Source organism: Salmo salar, chromosome ssa27, assembly GCF_905237065.1.
Source record: "Salmo salar chromosome ssa27, Ssal_v3.1, whole genome shotgun sequence".
Classification (NCBI taxonomy): Eukaryota; Metazoa; Chordata; class Actinopteri; order Salmoniformes; family Salmonidae; genus Salmo; species Salmo salar.
The window spans coordinates 36,050,349-36,068,291 of NC_059468.1; the positions used below are offsets into that span (position 1 = coordinate 36,050,349).

A 17,943-nucleotide genomic window follows, 5' to 3' on the forward strand; every position below is an offset into this window, starting at 1 on the left:
ACAAAGTAAAAAAATAAAAATTCCTATGTGGAAAAAATTCATGATTTTTTTTTTTTATCTTTTAGGTCTTCATTTAATGTTAGGCATAATGTTAGCAGTGTGATTAAGGTTAGGGTTAAGGTTAGGCTTAGTGCTAAACAGCGCACTTGCTATACGATTTTAGGCTATGAATAAGAAAGTGAATTTGTAATTTCCAAATTGTATGCTGCTTTGCCATCTACTAACAGCAAAGGTTGCATTAAATAGGCGCAATATTTTTTTATGATGCATTTGGCGATGTTCAATTCATTCGCACATAACGTATTAACAAAAGCATTCACAGCGAAAGTTGATACATGTAGGCCCTTCATATATAAACTATGAGCAGCACTTTGTTAAATTTATCCGATCAGTTATTGTTTTTTTTGCTCAAACTGCGAGCAACACTTGTCAAACTCAGACATATTTCTCTCAAAACACAGGGATGTGGATTCGCACAGGACCAGTATTATCAGAGGATTTTGGAGTTAGGTTAGATTAGGTTATTCTGTCTGGAATTGTTACTCTCCTGCCGTGTAACAATTTTTGACATGGCAGATTCAGACGGGACTAAAATGACAGATTTGGTGTTTTGTGCTCGTGTACATAATTATATTACTCGAACTAAGTAAAACTAATCCCGTCCCAATAGGTCTTTATATCCTGTTGCCAGTCACTTACCCCTATACACATCTACCTCCATCATTCCAGTATCTCTGCACGTTGTAAATGTGGTACTGAACTGACCCTGTGTATATAGTATGCTTACTGTTTTTTCCTAGTATTACATTGTTAATTATTGCATTGCTGGGTTTTGAGTTTACAAGAAATGTATTCCACTGTACCTGCTCATGTGACATTAAAACATGAACATAGGCGGGCTTTAACCGTAAATATGATTTTGTGATTAGTGACGACCTGAGTTGACAGGCAGAATTTCAGTGTAAATGAATTATGTTTACTTTGGCACTAAAATGCTGGTGTTTATTTCGTAGTGAATACACCACATAACACTAGAATATATTTTCAAGTCACGACTTGGTTGTCAACTAAACCAGTGCTGCTAGTTTGCTAAACACGATTGAATTTGATCAGTGGATTTAACAGCTGCTGGCAGATTTCAGGCAAATGTCGATTCAGTACGAAGATCCTGCGCTGGCAGGGAACTATGGTGGTGTACAATCTTTCCCAAAGGATTAAGGCTACGGAGTGGAGGAACCAGATATCGAGAACACGTTAGGTGACAGTAAACCAAGGACTGCGGAGAAGTGGTACATCGTACATTCAAAAGGTTTGTTGTGTTCCTAGTTCAGGTAGTTAGTTATACAATGACCCTGTGCATCTGTGCATCGTTGCCGCCTAGTCATACAAACTATAATGTTTATGCATGGCACACGACACAAATTGATAAACTAGCTAGTCAAGTCATCTACACTAAAATGCTCTGTATTGTTAATCTGATGTCTGAAGTGGCCGTACAGCATTTACTGCGATGCAGACGTGAGGGCCGTCCTACTTCTTGCACTTAAGCGGAACAGAGTTACGGTGATGGAAGTGTGTTTGTACAGGACTTACCGCCCCCAGCTACCGTCAGCCAATCATGTCAATACGGAGCTATACGGTGCCCTCCACTAAATTTAAGAGGGCACGGCGACGCTGTACAGAGCTTGATTTGGCCACTGCGTGTCTCTGGCGTATACGCAATTGCGTCACACCCGCTACACGAAGCCTCCGACCACATTTTCGGATCAAGCATAAATTCGCTTTGTCTATTGTGCTCCACTATTCAGGTTGTAGTCCACAAGATGTCGCCAAACGACACACTGTTCTTGGAGAGCACCAACAAAATCTACAATGATTACATCTCCAGCAGCTCTTTCGTCAAATTCCAAATCTGGAACTTGCCTGGTCAGGTGGACTTCAACCCTACCTTCCACTAAGAGATGATTTTCAGAGGTACGGGGGCTTTGATCTTGTCATTGATGCTTAAGTGAGACTATTAGGACAGTTAGATGTTGCACTACCCATGGCAAACATTGAGAAGGCTATACAGCCTATAATTTCAGATTTGTATGTATTCAAAAATAGGTGACCCTCCTCTGCTTAGAGGGGTTTGTCTTTATTACTTTTTTGACCAGACCAGGGCCTGGTCAAAAGCAGTGCACTATATAGGGCAGGGGAGGACAACTCCAGTTCTCGAGGGCCTGATTGGTGTCACACTGTTTCTCCATCCCTAGCAAACACAGCTGATTAAATCAAATCAAATTTATTTATATAGCCCTTCTTACATCAGCTAATATCTCAAAGTGCTGTACAGAAACCCAGCCTAAAACCCCAAACAGCAAGCAATGCAGGTGTAGAAGCACGTTGGCTAGGAAAAACTCCCTAGAAAGGCCAAAACCTAGGAAGAAACCTAGAGAGGAACCAGGCTATGAGGGGTGGCCAGTCCTCTTCTGGCTGTGCCGGGTGGAGATTATAACAGCACATGGCCTAGATGTCCAAATGTTCATAAATGACCAGCATGGCCAAATAATAATAATCATAGTAGTTGTCAAGGGTGCAACAAGTCAGCAACACAAGAGTACGTGTCAGTTGGCTTTTTCATAGCTGATCTTTGAGAGTATCTCTACCTCTCCTGCTGTCTCTAGAGAGTTGAAAACAGCAGGTCTGGGACAGGTAGCACGTCCGGTGAATAGGTCAGGGTTCCAGCAGGTCTGGGACAGCAGGTCTGGGACAGGTAGCACGTCCGGTGAACAGGTCAGGGTTCCATAGCTGCAGGCAGAACAGTTGGAACTGGAGCAGCAGCACGGCCAGGTGAACTGGGGACAGCAAGGAGTCATCAAGCCAGGTAGTCCTGAGGCATGGTCCTAGGGCTCAGGTCCTCCGAGAGAGAGAAAGAAAGAAAGAATTAGAGAGAGCATATTTAAATTCACACAGGACACCGGAAAAGACAAGAGAAATACTCCAGAATGACCCTAGCCCCCTGACACATAACCTACTGCAGCATAAATACTGGAGGCTGAGAGGAGGGGTCAGGAGACACTGTGGCCCCATCCGATGAACCCCCGGACAGGGCCAAACAGGTAGGATATAACCCCACCCACTTTGCCAAAGCACAGCCTCCACACCACTGGAGGGATATCTCCAACCACCAACATACCATCCCGGGACAAAGCCGAGTATAGCCCACAAAGATCTCCGCCACGGCACAGCCCAAGGGGGGGCACCAACCCAGACAGGAAGACCACGTCAGTGACTCAACCCACTCAAGTGACGCACCCCTCCCAGGGACGGCATGGAAGAACACCAGTAAGCCAGTGACTCAGCCCCCGTAATAGGGGTAGAGGCAGAGAATCCCAGTCGAAAGAGGGGAAACCGGCCAGGCAGAGACAGCAAGGGCGGTTCGTTGCTCCAGCCTTTCCGTTCACCTTCACACCCCTGGGCCAGACTACACTTAATCATAGGACCTACTGAAGAGATGTGTCTTCAGTAAAGACTTAAAGGTTGAGACCGAGTCTGCGTCTCTCTCATGGGTAGGCAGACTATTCCATAAAAATGGAGCTCTATAGGAGAAAGCCCTGCCTCCAGCTGTTTGCTTAGAAATTCTAGGAACAATTAGGAGGCCCGCGTCTTGTGACCGTAGCGTACGTGTAGGTATGTACGGCAGGACCAAATCGGAAAGATAGGTAGGAGCAAGCCCATGTAATGCTTTGTAGGTTAGCAGTAAAACCTTGAAATCAGCCCTTGCCTTAACAGGAAGCCAGTGTAGGGAGGCTAGCACTGGAGTAATATGATCAAATTCTTTGGTTCTAGTCAGGATTCTAGCAGCTGTATTTAGCACTAACTGAAGTTTATTTAGTGCTTTATCCGGGTAGCCGGAAAGTAGAGAATTGCAGTAGTCCAACCTAGAAGTAACAAAGGCATGGATAAATTATTCTGCGTCATTTTTGGACAGAAAGTTTCTGATTTTTGCAATGTTACGTAGATGGAAAAAAGCTGTCCTTGAAACAGTCTTGATATGTTCTTCAAACGAGAGATCAGGGTCCAGAGTAACGCCGAGGTCCTTCACAGTTTTATTTGAGACGACTGTACAACCATCCAGATTAATTGTCAGATTCAACAGAAGATCTCTTTGTTTCTTGGGACCTAGAACAAGCATCTCTGTTTTGTCCGAGTTTAAAAGTAGAAAGTTTGCAGCCATCCACTTCCTTATGTCTGAGACACAGGCTTCTAGCGAGGGCAATTTTGGGGCTTCACCATGTTTCATTGAAATGTACAGCTGTGTGTCATCCGCATAGCAGTGAAATGTAACATTATGTTTTCGAATGACATCCCCAAGAGGTAAAATATATAGTGAAATATATATTTCTAAACTGAAGATCATGATTAGGTGATTATTGGAGTCAGGTGTGTTAGCTGGGGCAAAACTGTGATGCCAATCAGGACTGTGTTAAAGTTGCGACAGTTCGTTTCTGGTATCAGAACAAAATAGTCAGCACATAGTAACTTCTGATTTATTTGTACTTTAATTAATGCAAACACGTGTGTGGTAAATGGGTGGTTCGTATATACGGTCTCGCTGTTTTACCTCGCAGGGCAAACAGAGAAGAGAACGACACATCCTATTGTTCTCGCTTTTATACTCTGACAGAGATAGTTCCCGCTCAATGCTGGCCTGTCAGAGGGAGGAGGAGCGTGGTTTAAACTTGCTCCTCCTAACGTCGGCGTGCAGGCAGGTCCCAGCGTCGTGACGCACTTCCTGTTGCCTGTTGTAGTTCTTCTTGGCTTCAACAGTTGATTTACCCGTAGTTTATGTACTTAGCATAGCTTCCCCAGTATATTATATAAGTTATGCATACAAATAGCCAGTTCAACCCTAACAACTGGAATCGCCCACCCGATATAGGGGATAGGGTGCCATTCAGGACCACCATTTTGATTAAATGGTTTGTCATTCATCTGACAACCCATTGGGTTGATTCTGCTGGTTCTACCATTGTGAGATTATGCTTGCATTGCTTTGTTTTGCTTTTGAGTGCAAACGGAGTGAATGATATCTAATATGTTGTCAGATGTCATAAGGTTATAAATACAAATTTTTTTATTATATCAAAAAATTGTGAGTAAATTAAGCATTTAAAGGGTTTGAATTACAAGGGAAATGTGAATGTCTCCCACAATATTTTTCTGAAATTGTGTGAAGCATTAAAGATTTTTTTTCATTTGAATATTGTCGTTCATCACTGTAACGTTACCGTTTTAAGCATCCAGTCTACCATTTCGGATCATATAGTAAATGTATTGTCTTGAACAAAACAACATTTCCTCAGAGGTTAGAACAACAAGCAACTTGCCTAAATGGAGGATATCAAGTTTGTTTTGGCTCGTCATGGCACTGTTGGTGTGTCACTGGGAGCAGTACATGACACTATTGATCTACTAAGGAAAAGCAGAGTATGATGTCTGTAACCAGGTTACCATCCAATCGTTTTATGCACGTAAAGTACATATTGCATTTTAAAAAGTGTCACGACAGTCCTGATGAATACAGAAAATCTTTTCGGTAAACTTTCCAAATGTCGACAAAAAAAATACGCTAGACAAGGTGGGATGTTATTGTGTCGGTAAAATTAATGATGCGAGAAATTGGGGGTGAAAACGCCACCGCGCACAAATAATGACCATCTTATTGAAGTGAGTGACGCGATGACGGGGTGTGGTCCTCCCACTACGACTCGGGAACACGTGCCGTTTATTAGGCTACAGATTAAATCAATTACTGTTAACTTCACAGGGTGGGGAAATGCAAGATGAGCTTCATGCTACTTTCCAATAAATATCAAAGGTTTTATTCTGGGGACATGATAATCGACGCTTGGCTGCCGTAATAATCTCCTGCAGGCTATACCAGCACTGTATCTGCGAGCTGTTGACTAGAGAGCAAATGCCAATCAATATCAGAGTGGATACGTTCGCTATATAACGCTACATTCTTTGACAAAACAAACCATCAGAAGAGTTGAAATAGAAATGGAAACCCATTTCACTTGTATTTTTTATTTGGTACATGGGAATTTAACAGGAAATGTTATGTTTATTTGTACTACGTCATCACGGACAGACAAGTCAATTTATTGTTAACAAATAAATGGTGGGAACATTTGCATATTTAATTTATGCAGATTTTTATCATATTTGCATGAAAATCTGTCGTTAATTGGATGGAAACCTACGTAAAAATCAAGTTTCCATCCACAGTTTTTATGCGAGTAAAGACATACCATGTAAAAAACGACAGCTGTGATGGAAACAGGAAGTTTCGGTACAATTTTACAAATGCCAACAGATCATTCTGCTACAAGACCATGGTGCTTGCCTACGGAGCTGTGAGGGGAACGGCACCGCCGTACCTTCAGGCTCTGATCAGGCCCTACACCCAAGAAGGGCACTACCCTCCCCCTCCAAAAAGATATAGATGTACTATTGTAAAGTGGTTGTTCCACTGGATATCTTAAGGTGAATGCACCAATTTATAAGTCGCTCTGGATAAGAGCGTCTGCTAAATGACGTAAATGTCATTTTTTTTCAGTCAACATGGTGAGATCCTTTTGTGTCTGTAAGATTAATTATGCCTGTGGAAACGCCTTTTATGCACAAATATTGATATAATAATCATAATATCGAAGTAAATTTACTCCCACAGCCTACCCATACTGTATCTTGGCTAGAGAACATGTGCCAAGACCAAAATGGGCACAGTTTTTATGACAAAACCATTAATAGAGTTGAAAATGTGATGGAAACACATTGAACTTTAGATTTTTATTCCGTACGTGAAAACTTAAGTGAAAAAGTACATTTTGTGTGCACTATGTCATCACTCACAGATTTTTATCAACAGCAAGTCAATTTGGTGGGAACACACCACTGGTGGGATAATGTGCATATTTTCTAAATTATATTTTAGAATATTCACATAAATCTGTCACCAATCAGATGGAAACCTAGCTAGTGTTACTCTACCTGTGACTTTGTCTCAACGTTGGTGACCTTACTCTATGTACAGTTGAAGTCGGAAGTTTACATACACCTTAGCCAAATATATTTCAACTCAGTTTTTCACAATTCCTGACATTTAATCTTAGTAAAAACAGTTAGGATCACAACTTTATTTGAAGAATGTGAATGTCAGAATAATAGTAGAGAGAAGGATTTATTTCAGCTTTTATTTCTTTCATCCATTACCAGTGGGTCAAAAGTTTACATACACTCAATTAGTATTTGGTAGCATTGCCTTTAAATAGTTTAACTTGGGTAAAACGTTTCGGGTAGCCTTCCACAAGCTTCCCACAATAAGTTGGGTGAATTTTGGCCCATTCCTCCTGACAGAGCTGGTGTAACTGAGTCAGGTTTGTAGGCCTCCTTGCTCGCGCATGCTTTTTCAGTTCTGCCCACACAGTTTCTATAGGATTGAGGTCAGGGCTTTGTGATGGCCACTCCAATACCTTGACGTTGTTGTCCTTAAGCCATTTTGCTACAACTTTGGAAGTATGCTTGGGATCATTGTCCATTTGGAAGACCCATTTGCGACCAAGCTTTAACTTCCTGACTGATGTCTTGAGATTTTGCTTCAATATATCCACATAATTTTTCTTCTCATGATGCCATCTATTTTGTGAAGTGCACCAGTCCCTCCTGCAGCAAAGCACCAGTCCCTCCTGCAGCAAAGCACCCCCACAACATGATTCTGCCACCCCCTGTGCTTCACGGTTGGGATTGTGTTCTTCGGCTTGCAACCCTCCACCTTTTTCCTCCAAACATAATGATGGTCATTATGGCCAAACAGTTCTATTTTTGTTTCATCAGACCTGAGGACATTTCTCCAAAAAGTATGATCTTTGTCCCCATGTGCAGATGCAAACCGTAGTCTGTCTTTTTTATTGCGTTTTTTGAGCAGTGGCTTCTTACTTTCTGAGCGGCCTTTCAGGTTATGTCGATATAGGACTTGTTTTACTGTGGATATAGATACTTTTGTACCTGTTTCCTCCAGCATCTTTACAAGGTCCTTTGCTGTTGTTATGGGATTGATTTGCACCTGTCGCACCAAAGTACGTTCATCTTTAGGATACAGAAAGTGTCTCCTTCCTGAGCGGTATGACGGCTGCGTGGTCCCATGGTGTTTATACTTACGTACTATTGTTTGTACAGATGAACGTGGTACCTTCAGATGTTTGGAAATTGCTCCCAAGGATGAACCAGACTTGTGGAGGTCTACAATTTTTTTTCTGAGGTCTTGGCTGATTTCTTTTGATTTTCCCATGATGTCAAGCAAAGAGGCACTGAGTTTGAAGGTAGGCCTTGAAATACATCCACAGGTACAGCTCCAATTCATTCAAATGATGTCAATTATCCTATCAGAAGCTTCTAAAGCCATGACATTATTTTCTGGAATTTTACAAGCTGTTTAAAGGCACAGTCAACTTAGTGTATGTAAACCTCTGACCCACTGGAATTCTGATACAGTGAAATTCTGATACAGTCTGTAAACAATTGTTGGAAGAATGACTTATGTCATACACAAAGTAGATGTCCTAACTGACTTGCCAAAACTGTAGTTTCTTAAAAAATAAATAATTGTGGAGTGGTTGAAAAACGAGATTTAATGACTCCAACCTAAGTGTATGTAAACTTCCGACTTCAACTGTGTCTATGTATGGGTTTCCCGAGTGGCGCAGCGGTCTAAGGCACTGCATCTCAGTGCTTGAGGCGTCACTACAGACACCCTGGTTCAAATCCAGGCTGTATCACAACTGGCCGTGATTGGAAGTCCAATAGGGCGGCGCACAATTGGCCCAGCATCGTCCGGGTTTTGCCTGTGTAGGCCATCATTGTAAATAAGAATTTGTTCTTAACTGACTTGTCTAGTTAAATGTTACATTGAAAATGTTCAAAATGAATGAGCCATGTGTTAGTGTCCTTCAGGTAGATCTTCTGACGTTGGGAAGGATTAGGTCAGGTGGTTGGTATCAACCATAGAGAATGTTTCATTATTACATTGCATAATGTGACCCCCCCCCCACCCCCCATTTTTTAAAATAATTGAAACATTCTAGAACCCCCTGAGGCATATCCACAAGCCTTTTAACAGTACAGGGTAAACTATCAAGATAAATAGGTTGAAATATGTATGTGACACAAAGCTTTGTTAATACTCCACATGTGCTCATACATTTTGTCATGCCTAATGAGTAGTGGCAGGATGAAGCCACAATGTATTGAACATAACTCTCTAATCAACCCCAGACCTGCAGTTTGGAGTGGTGGAAAATGGGAGGTAAACATTTTTGGGGAAAAAAGATATCTTGCTTGCTAGAGTTTTTCAGGGACCAGCAATTTCTTGTGACCGCAGAGAATGTAATCTGGTGATTAAGTCGGTAAGGAACCCTAAATTAGTCTGAATGAATGACAACACAAAGTAAAGCCTTATGGTAGTTCACTGCTTCAGTTTTTACCCAATCAGCTTCTTATTAATCAATATTAGTGCGACATACAGCCTGGTCCCAGATCTGCTTGTGCTCTTGGCAACTCCATTGGTCATGGTCAAGCAAAACATGGCATGTCAATTGGGAGTTGACACGATAGTACAGACTGGCACTCATTCACTCAGGCTAACAGAAAACAGGGACGAAGAACAAACAGTTTGATGAGTAGTCAGTGATCCAGAAGTAGCCTATACAGAAGCCTATAGAGTTCTGTTTTGTGTTTGACTTTTTCACATTCAAGTCAAAAGCAGCTTCTACAGTGATAACATTGATATGTTGGCTAAAGAAACACTTTTCAAGTTAACGAAAAGCTCAGTAAAGATTTGTTTGCCTGTGCCATTTGAATTTACTTATGGAGGCCCATTTACCGCCACCCCCCAAACAATCTGACTTTTGGGGTAAGGCCGTTTATCATGAGGCATTTCCAAGTTACAATCTTCAAGAATCAATGGTTATATATTAATCATTTAAAATTCAAAAAATATATTAATTAAATCTCATGTCAACTAGATGTCATCAAACAGGCACCAACTCACATCAACAAAACTGTCCATTCCATTAATATGGAACAATATCACCACAAACTCTCTCTCTCTCTCTCTCTCTCTCTCTCTCTCTCTCTCTCTCTCTCTCTCTCCATGCACACTCACACACACACAAACAAACACACACACGTGAGATTGACTATAGCATATACATAAGGTTATCCTTGAAAGTTGAGGAGGGCCTGATGCAAAGAGCACATTGGATTCAAATGATACAGATTGCCTAAACGTATCTCATAATAATGACTTACTGTCTCATAATGATGACTTACTGTCTCAATGATGACTTACTGTCTCATAATGATGACTTACTGTCTCATAATGATGACTTACTGTCTCATAATGATGACTTACTGTCTCATAATAATGACTTACTGTCTCATAATGATGACTTACTGTCTCATAATGATGACTTACTGTCTCATAATAATGACTTACTGTCTCATAATGATGACTTACTGTCTCATAATGATGACTTACAGTCTCAATGATGACTTACTGTCTCATAATGATGACTTACTGTCTCATAATAATGAGTTACTGTCTCAATGATGACTTACTGTCTCAATGATGACTTACTGTCTCATAATGATGACTTACTGTCTCATAATGATGACTTACTGTCTCATAATGATGACTTACTGTCTCATAATAATGACTTACTGTCTCATAATGATGACTTACTGTCTCATAATGATGACTTACTGTCTCATAATGATGACTTACTGTCTCAATGATGACTTACTGTCTCATAATAATGACTTACTGTCTCAATGATGACTTACTGTCTCAATGATGACTTACTGTCTCATAATGATGACTTACTGTCTCATAATGATGACTTACTGTCTCATAATGATGACTTACTGTCTCATAATAATGACTTACTGTCTCATAATGATGACTTACTGTCTCATAATGATGACTTACTGTCTCAATGATGACTTACTGTCTCATAATAATGACTTACTGTCTCATAATAATGACTTACTGTCTCAATGATGACTTACTGTCTCATAATGATGACTTACTGTCTCATAATGATGACTTACTGTCTCATAATAATGACTTACTGTCTCATAATGATGACTTACTGTCTCATAATGATGACTTACTGTCTCATAATGATGACTTACTGTCTCAATGATGACTTACTGTCTCATAATAATGACTTACTGTCTCAATGATGACTTACTGTTTCATAATGATGCCTTACTATCTCATAATAATGACTTACTGTCTCAATGATGACTTACTGTCTCATAATGATGACTTACTGTCTCATAATAATGACTTACTGTCTCAATGATGACTTACTGTCTCATAATGATGACTTACTGTCTCATAATAATGACTTACTGTCTCAATGATGACTTACTGTCTCATAATGATGACTTACTGTCTCATAATAATGACTTACTGTCTCATAATGATGACTTACTGTCTCATAATAATGACTTACTGTCTCAATGATGACTTACTGTCTCATAATGATGACTTACTGTCTCATAATAATGACTTACTGTCTCAATGATGACTTACTGTCTCAATGATGACTTACTGTCTCATAATGATGACTTACTGTCTCATAATGATGACTTACTGTCTCATAATGATGACTTACTGTCTCAATGATGACTTACTGTCTCAATGATGACTTACTGTCTCATAATAATGACTTACTGTCTCATAATGATGACTTACTGTCTCAATGATGACTTACTGTCTCATAATGATGACTTACTGTCTCATAATGATGACTTACTGTCTCATAATAATGACTTACTGTCTCATAATGATGACTTACTGTCTCATAATGATGACTTACTGTCTCATAATGATGACTTACTGTCTCATATGATGACTTACTGTCTCATAATAATGACTTACTGTCTCAATGATGACTTACTGTCTCATAATGATGACTTACTGTCTCATAATGATGACTTACTGTCTCAATGATGACTTACTGTCTCATAATGATGACTTACTGTCTCATAATAATGACTTACTGTCTCAATGATGACTTACTGTCTCATAATGATGACTTACTGTCTCATAATAATGACTTACTGTCTCAATGATGACTTACTGTCTCATAATAATGACTTACTGTCTCATAATGATGACTTACTGTCTCATAATAATGACTTACTGTCTCAATGATGACTTACTGTCTCATAATGATGACTTACTGTCTCATAATAATGACTTACTGTCTCAATGATGACTTACTGTCTCAATGATGACTTACTGTCTCATAATGATGACTTACTGTCTCATAATGATGACTTACTGTCTCATAATAATGACTTACTGTCTCAATGATGACTTACTGTCTCATAATGATGACTTACTGTCTCATAATGATGACTTACTGTCTCATAATGATGACTTACTGTCTCATAATGATGACTTACTGTCTCATAATGATGACTTACTGTCTCATAATGATGACATACTGTCTCATAATAATGACTTACTGTCTCAATGATGACTTACTGTCTCATAATGATGACTTACTGTCTCAATGATGACTTACTGTCTCATAATGATGACTTACTGTCTCATAATAATGACTTACTGTCTCAATGATGACTTACTGTCTCATAATGATGACTTACTGTCTCATAATAATGACTTACTGTCTCAATGATGACTTACTGTCTCATAATAATGACTTACTGTCTCATAATGATGACTTACTGTCTCATAATAATGACTTACTGTCTCAATGATGACTTACTGTCTCATAATGATGACTTACTGTCTCATAATAATGACTTACTGTCTCAATGATGACTTACTGTCTCAATGATGACTTACTGTCTCATAATGATGACTTACTGTCTCATAATGATGACTTACTGTCTCATAATAATGACTTACTGTCTCAATGATGACTTACTGTCTCATAATGATGACTTACTGTCTCATAATGATGACTTACTGTCTCATAATAATGACTTACTGTCTCATAATGATGACTTACTGTCTCATAATGATGACATACTGTCTCATAATAATGACTTACTGTCTCAATGATGACTTACTGTCTCATAATGATGACTTACTGTCTCAATGATGACTTACTGTCTCATAATGATGACTTACTGTCTCATAATGATGACTTACTGTCTCATAATGATGACTTACTGTCTCAATGATGACTTACTGTCTCATAATGATGACTTACTGTCTCATAATGATGACTTACTGTCTCAATGATGACTTACTGTCTCATAATGATGACTTACTGTCTCATAATAATGACTTACTGTCTCATAATGATGACTTACTGTCTCATAATGATGACTTACTGTCTCATAATAATGACTTACTGTCTCAATGATGACTTACTGTCTCATAATAATGACTTACTGTCTCATAATGATGACATACTGTCTCATAATAATGACTTACTGTCTCAATGATGACTTACTGTCTCATAATGATGACTTACTGTCTCATAATAATGACTTACTGTCTCATAATGATGACTTACTGTCTCATAATAATGACTTACTGTCTCATAATGATGACTTACTGTCTCAATGATGACTTACTGTCTCATAATGATGACTTACTGTCTCATAATAATGACTTACTGTCTCATAATGATGACTTACTGTCTCATAATAATGACTTACTATCTCATAATGATGACTTACTGTCTCATAATAATGACTTACTGTCTCATAATAATGACTTACTGTCTCATAATGATGACTTACTGTCTCATAATAATGACTTACTGTCTCATAATAATGACTTACTGTCTCATAATGATGACATTGTCACGAATTGCTAGGAGTGGTGGTAGGAGTCAGACGCAGAGAGCAGAGGTAAGGAAATAATGGATTTATTTTCTCCGGTACGAAACGGTCAACGCCAACACAACAGGCGCGTGAACAAAATGACCAACCCAGTAATAACGGGCACACAGTCCGGAAAGAAAATCAAGGCGAAATAGCCAGCACATCCAAAAAGCACACTGACATAAAATAATCCCGCACAAACCTGGGCGAGCTAAACTGGCTTAAATAAACACAAATCAAGATACACAAATAGGGAACAGGTGCAACCAATAAGACATTACAAACAGAAAAGGAAAAAAGGATCGGCGGCTAGTAGGCCGGCGACGACGACCGCCGAGCGCCGCCCGAGCAGGCAGGGGAGCCACCTTCGGTGGGATTCGTGACAGACATACTGTCTCATGATGACTTACTGTCTCATAATAATGACTTACTGTCTCATGCTGTACCTTAGGCTTTTGTACAACTTCATATGGAAAAACAAGCCACATAAGATAAAAAGAGATGTTATCACCAACAGGGTTTGTGATGGCGGTCTAAATGTCTTAGATTTCACTCTCTTTAATCAGATATCAAAGGTCAACTGGATTAAAAAATACATAAAAAAATCCTCATAGTTTCTGTAATATTATACCTCATTTTCTTTTTCAGAAGCTCGGAGGGCTTAATTTTTTACTACAATGTCCATATATTGTGGGTAAACTTCCTGTGAAACTGGCAGATTTTCACAAGCAGGCTTTAATGTGCTGGGCTTTGTTGTATAAACACAACTTTTCACCTCATCATAAATGTTTTATATGGAACAATGGGTCGATATTATATAGAAACAAGATGTTATTTAACCATAAATGGTTCTCGAAAAACATTGTCCTTGTCAGCCAATTAGTTAATATTAGTGGGAATCTATTTACACGGAGAGAATTTATGGAAAGATACAACTTTGAGGTTTCAAGCAAGGAATATGACACTGTTATTAAAGCTCTACCTAGTGGGATAAAAACTTTACTTCAGAATAATGCATATTTTGGAATATCTCCGATTGTAAGCGATATTCAGGTGAATGGCATTGGTCTACTAGATACGAAATTCAACAATCGTTTTATTAAGGGATATTTTCTACAGGAAGTCTATTCCCTCTGCGATATTCTGTTGGGCTTCATCGTTTGCTGTAAACTGGCACCGTGCTTGGCTCACTCCACACAAATTTATGGTGACCAATAAAGTAAAGGAGATCTCCTTTAAGATAATCCATAGATTCTATCCGTGTAATAGCTTGATTTCTAAATATATACTTGATGTTACCAGCGAATGCAGTTTTTGTGAACTAGAAACTGAATCTATTGAACACTTATTCTGTAATTGTTTATATAGTGAAGTGTTCTGGACTGATGTAAAAATACATCTTGGCCTCAAGTTTGACATATTATTTTACTACACTGATTACACAATTGAACGTGAGTATGTCATAAATCTCTTTATTTTATTAGGAAAATATTTCATACACAAATCAAAATTTATGAAGAAAAAGCCCCTTTTCTTAATTTTTTTATCTGATTTGGAAAACTTTTTTCTTTTTTTCTCATTTCTTTGTAATCCCTCTGGCTGTTATGTTTCTGTTTTGCATGTTACTGTTAAAATAAAATAAAAAAAATAAAAAAGTCTCATAATGATGACTTACTGTCTCATAATGATGACTTACTGTCTCATAATAATGACTTACTGTCTCATAATGATGACTTACTGTCTCATAATGATGACTTACTGTCTCATAATAATGACTTACTGTCTCATAATAATGACTTACTGTCTCATAATGATGACTTACTGTCTCATAATGATGACTTACTGTCTCATAATGATGACTTACTGTCTCATAATGATGACTTACTGTCTCATAATAATGACTTACTGTCTCATAATAATGACTTACTGTCTCATAATGATGACTTACTGTCTCATAATAATTACTTACTGTCTCATAATGATGACTTACTGTCTCATAATAATGACTTACTGTCTCATAATAATGACTTACTGTCTCATAATAATGACATACTGTCTCATAATGATTACTTACTGTCTCATAATAATGACTTACTGTCTCATAATGATGACTTACTGTCTCATAATAATGACTTACTGTCTCATAATAATGACTTACTGTCTCAATGATGACTTACTGTCTCATAATGATGACTTACGGTCTCATAATGATGACTTACTGTCTCATAATGATGACTTACTGTCTCATAATGATGACTTACTGTCTCATAATAATGACTTACTGTCTCATAATAATGACTTACTGTCTCATAATAATGACTTACTGACTCATAATGATGACTTACTGTCTCATAATGATGAGTTTCCTGTTACCTATGCTTCAGCAGTAGAGCGAGGAGGGACATTTATTGGGCGGGATTGTACGGGTTTGATTGATGCTGTTGCGCATGGGGAGGTAGTAGCTAGGCTACACAATGCGTTTCATAGTGGTTGAAGTAGAGGAGGGTGCGCCACTTCGTCGGAGGAGTGGGATCTTGACTGACCATCATTTGGAGTCAATTCAGCTGCCGGAGAAAAACTGCAAGCCACAGGTTGGTGACTGAAACCAAGGGACGACATTTCGCAAAGTTCCCTGACACGCAAAGAGCTGCTGCTGGTAAGATATTTGACATTTGTGCACGTGTTAATAACGAATAATAACACACTTATAGGAGTCGATATTATCAGTATTGGATTTAAAACGTGAATTGCCTTATTTCGGGCAAAGAAAGAACCTCGATAATGCAGCGTCAGTCATGCGAATCGATTCACCGTTCATCCGTTGATATTTATCAGATAACATATACCAAATATGTTAACTACTTTCATAAATTGGGAAAGGTAACCTGTGTGTTTTTATCAAGAGAACAGATATTCGCGTGGCTTTGTAGGTCAAGAAATGTGGACACACACAAAGATATCCTATCTATCACAGCTGTCAGGAGACACCTGTCTGAGTCAGTAACTCGGGCGGAAAAAGACTCCTGAGTCCCGAGATCCGTTTTGAAGTGGAAACGGAATTTAGGTTGAAAATCTGTATCCCTAAAATCTAAAAACGTCCCTACCGTTGACCCCCGCAGACAGTGGTGTGGGTGTGATACCAAATCAGTGATATGAATGCGGGTTGAAAACGAAGCAGATGCAGTGCTCTTTAGAAGGAACATTTTATTTGGTGTTGTTTTACACAAGACACAGGCAGATCATGTAACTTATTCCTCTCCTCCTCATAACCCCTCTCTCGCAATTCATTTCAGTGGGCTTTATTGGCATGGTAAACATATGTTTATATTGCCAAAGCAAGTCAAATGGATAAACAAAAGTGAAATAAACAGTCTCTCTCTCTCTTACATATTCTCTCTCTGCCTCATGCTCTCTCTCTCTCCCTCTATTTAGGCCTCATGCTCTCTGAATTCAATTCAAAGAGCTTTATTGGCATGGGAAACATATTTCACTTGCCAAAGCAAGTGGAATAGATAATAAACAAAAGTGATATAAGTAATACAAAAATAACAGTAAACATTACACTCACAAAAATTCAAAAATAATAAAGACATTTCAAGTGTCACGTTATGTCTATATACAGTGTTGTAACAATGTGCAAATAGTTAAAGTACAAAAGGGAATATAAATATGGATTGTATTTACAGTAGTGTTTAGTTCTTCACTGGTTGCCCTTTTCTTGTGGCAACAGGTCACAAATCTCTCTCTCTCTCTCTCCATTTTTTTTCTCTCAGCCAACAAATGGTTAAATGTCCTCTTTATCTCTCTTTAAACTTTCTATCCTGTATAGACAGTGTCCTGACTAGTATAGGGGAGACCTTGTCCTGTTGCACATATTCCTAGGGCTCTAAACTGGATAGATTGTTGGACAGGGATCATAAACTAGATTCGATCCACAGGCCACCAGTAGGGAAACCCTAATTTACTGGATCATTCAAAGTAAGAGCTTGATTGACAGTGTCCTGACTAGTATAGGGGCGT

The 17,943-nt window shown here is 38.8% G+C and overlaps 1 protein-coding gene across 3 annotated transcripts in view; it reads left to right on the forward strand.

Annotated features, from left to right (window-relative positions):
• The first annotated feature begins 1,059 nt into the window (after positions 1–1,059).
• LOC106589012 (four and a half LIM domains protein 3) overlaps positions 1,060–17,943 on the forward strand; it is a 42,954-nt gene continuing 26,070 nt past the window's right edge. The window contains exon 1 of one of the 3 annotated variants that reach the window (XM_014178638.2): positions 1,060–1,309. The gene's annotated coding sequence lies outside the window, so the exon portion shown is untranslated. Of the gene's footprint in view, positions 1,310–16,399; positions 16,580–17,943 lie in introns of those variants that run through there. The other 2 variants (XM_014178636.2, XM_014178637.2) reach the window with 2 other exon arrangements.